The sequence below is a fragment of the Varroa destructor genome, unplaced genomic scaffold, assembly GCF_002443255.2.
Source record: "Varroa destructor unplaced genomic scaffold, Vdes_3.0 BEIS01000007.1, whole genome shotgun sequence".
Taxonomy (NCBI): Eukaryota; Metazoa; Arthropoda; class Arachnida; order Mesostigmata; family Varroidae; genus Varroa; species Varroa destructor.
The window spans coordinates 9,433,666-9,437,506 of NW_019211460.1; the positions used below are offsets into that span (position 1 = coordinate 9,433,666).

The 3,841-nt window shown below is 35.5% G+C and overlaps 1 long non-coding RNA gene across 4 annotated transcripts in view; it reads right to left on the reverse strand.

Moving 5' to 3' along the window:
* Positions 1 to 477: 477 nt before the first annotated feature.
* The window catches only part of LOC147754284 (uncharacterized), a 13,639-nt gene continuing 10,275 nt past the window's right edge, over positions 478 to 3,841 (reverse strand). The window contains exon 5 of one of the 4 annotated variants that reach the window (XR_015317174.1): positions 478 to 2,759. This is a non-coding gene — a long non-coding RNA (uncharacterized LOC147754284). The remainder of the gene's footprint in view (positions 2,760 to 3,841) is intronic. The other 3 variants (XR_015317170.1, XR_015317171.1, XR_015317173.1) reach the window with 3 other exon arrangements.

The window sequence follows — 3,841 nt, forward strand, 5'->3', positions numbered from 1 at the left end:
ATTTACCGCATGCTTTCTGAATGCCTCCATGTAAGTAGCATAAGAGCAACGGTTATTATTTTTCTATAATTTATTTTAATTTTTCGCGTTAATAATCGTTTATTAATGAAATAAACTATGATATGTCAAATGGTATCAGTTTAAGCTTGGGCATCAAGTACTGTGTTATTCAGGTACAAAGCTTTCAGAAATATGGCCATATATATCACTGCTGAGATCAATCAAAGCAGTTCCAAACAAGCCGACGTTACGCTTCTAGGTACCTGACAATCAGAGCAGGGCTGATCCTGTTTCTGTTACTTTTTTTAAAAACACCAATTTTCGAATTTGTTTAGTAAAATTTATAAATCAACACGCCATAATGATTCTGCTTGACCATTTGTAATCGAATTATATATATATATATATATATATATATATATATATATATATATATTGAAGATGTTATCCTCTAGTAGCAGACGATATTAGAGTACTTCCGGCTCAGGGACCATGTTGTCATCTGAAACGTTCCTTTGCCGCGTTGACAGAAATCCAATTTAATAATAACAAGAATAACAATATTTTTATGGATGGAATGGACAAATAGTAACTATAATGGAAAAACTGAAATATGCAGGATACGCCAATAAATAATTTTGTATTAAAATTGTTTTTTTTTTTCTTTTTCATTTAAATAGCATAAGATAGGGATATTTTAATATCGCTCAGTTTGCAGGTAATCCACATTTCGTCAGCGTCAAATCGCCCGATGCATTATTAGACTTGCGTGTTGTCTGGGCGTCTCAAGTCTATTAGATTGTTCGTTGTTTGCAAAGCTTGGTTACCAACTTTCTGGCTGTGCCGTCCTTTGACCATACAACCTAAATCAAGTGGAACAGTTTTGCCACAAGCCTCAATTACGTAATGTATTTTATATTCACTATATAAGTCGATATTATGCATCTGCAAAGCTTATTGACCCAGACTTTACACAAAGTGAGGACTCTTATGTAGGTGACTATATCTGGCTCAATGTTTCCACTTCTACTGGCACGTTTCGGCAAGTTTACAACTAAAAGAAAAGTAAATTGTTTTAAAATAATTCATCAGCAAATGGCATTTTTCCCTAACACGCGCCCTCTTTGAATATGTGGTACTCTTTTAAAAAAGTACTGCGATTCGCGTATAGCATGCGTTCCAAGTCTGCGCGAATTTAAACACAGGTTAAACAATGTTTTTGAGGGTTCTTCGCGCTAAATCTTCTCCATTGTAAGAGTTCATCTTTAGAGTTGTGCCAGTTCGTACGAACGCGTACAGGTTTTACTGTTTCGCTTCTTCACGGTGGAGTAAAAAAAAAGATGAGGTTACCGGGATGATGGCGGTTTTCCCACGCGAGCATTCTACGTTCCCGTTTCGCCCTAAACTGTCTTGGGGCAATCTACAATGCAATGTCTTGCTGAAACTCGCGTACGTATCTCAGCCCACCTACTGCACACACACACACACACACACACACACACACGTACACACACATTCAGACCCTGGGCACATGTGAACACCCGACCTTGCGAAGCTCCCAATTCTTAAAATGTCAGCTCCTATGCATACCTATGGTTTGGCGCAATACGAACGACCGCAAGATTTTGTATACTTATGTATAAGAGCGGCATCAATAGTAGTTATTATAGGTCATATTTTATGTTAAGATTCTGAAGATAAGAACGAATCACAAAAGCGTTTCACTTCTCATACAAAATTCTGTATTTCAATGGGCTTGGTCTAACATCATAGACATCATCTGCGCCCGCCAATGCTTACAGTAAATGTAGATCAGTGCTCTTAATTTCGAATTTTCGACTTCGTTGCTGTACAATTTCCGCTAAATCGGAGGCAAAATTTCATGGTTTTTTCAAAGTATTGGTTGTGTTTATTTATAGAATATCGGTTTGCTTTAGGCGTTCATGTTGCCTGCAAAATATAAGACTAATGAAGTATACAGGACAAATATACATACAAAATAAAAGTTTCATAATTAAATTTAGTTTTATAGAAAAATGTAAAACAGCAATGTAACCAACATATTCAAACTTAACCCTAAGCTATAAAGATATAAGTGTTTTGTCTCATACATATACCGTAAGTACATCGCGTTTTTAATACACACACATACACATAGAGTTGTCAAGTACGTTGTGGATTGTAAGTTAATCCCCAGTCTATACTCAAGCATAATTTTCCAGCAACATATATATACATTGTCCTCGTCAATATTTGTAAATCTATGCGTCAGGCACAGATCAACATCTGCCATTCTAACGACCTATTTATGAACGCAGGATTTCAACAACGCATAAATCAATATCGAGGTCCTGCTTTCGCTCGTTGTATGAAGTTCCGTTGAAGCTGCTGAGTCGAAACGGGTTGATGTTTATGGCTCTTGCAAGGTCTTGCCGATTGCTTATCCAATTGGTCGAATCGGTCTGGACTATGAATATGTCAACATCAAATAGAAATGTACCACAAACTTCTGATAATGTGGGGCTGAGTTTTCCGGCTCGTAACATTCTGTTATTGTATAGCTTCTTCCGACCAGGGGTAACCAAATAGGCGGCTGACTTTCTTAGAATGACATATACGTTAATTATAATGAATCAGTAAACCCGCGTTGCCTTCCATCTATGACAGCTCACATCTTGTCGGGCTGCGTTGCGTAAATATGGCGCCGTTGTAGGCATACGCGACAGGCAGTTGATTTTTAGCGACAATTGGAAACTAAACTGGGAATCGGTAAACAAAAAAAAAACAAACATCATCATTGTGCAACAATGTATCACTTACGCAGCAGAAGTATAGCCGCATAATTCTCTTTGGCAATATTGCTGCAAAATGTCTATAAATTCTTTTACCTGATGCTTAATACATAAATAAAGCGATCTCAAATGGCAGAAAATGTAACGGAAAATCAAGATCTTATACAAAATTATTGGCTAGCGGGATTGAAAGAAACGTTTCGATTATTCCATTTCTATCTTCCGTTGAACTGTAAGAACATAACTAGATATCATTAGTCGCATGCAATAAAAAATATTTACAATAACTTTGACTAAAAGAAAAATAATAAAATTATAGAGGTCAGCAATTCTCTATTTACCTTCTATATTTACTTTTACGTTGTTCTATATTATGATAAAACGCAGTTCTTTGTAGTTCTAGAAGTACATATGTTTAACATTCTGCCACTTAGACAGCTACAGATCCCTTTTTCGGACTCTGCAATTAGTTTGTGTGTAGTTTATTAACAGCATCAATATAAAAGGTTTGTATCAATATAAAAGCAATATTTTTTTCTTATGAAAATATCATTAAAAAATTAGGTTACCTTCATGATTCCCCGGAATGCAACAGTCTATGAATACATTTTTAGTTTATTAATAGAACAGTACAAGTATTAGAATAGATTGCATCTTGGATGATCACATTGTCCAGCACAGCTATGAAAGGAATCTTAAGAAATTTTTAAGCTAAAGTCAAATAAGCCTTAAGACTACGTTTTAAGAAATCACAAACGTATAGTACTATAACGAAATCAAATCTGATAATAATATTAAGGTAACGTTAGTTTTTTTTTTTTGTAATTCGGGTTTCTCATTTGACACTGTATTGATTTAGTCGGTCATCTTTCAACTACAGACATGACATAACTTAGCGCTGCAGCATAACAGCCTTTAAATTTGTCAAAAATAAGGGTGGTCATAGAAGATATACCTCACTCGGAGAACCGTTTTTCTAGTATCACGTTTAGTTAAACAGATGTGAAAATCACGTAACCTGTTACCCAAATTGGACCCAATTGGCAATA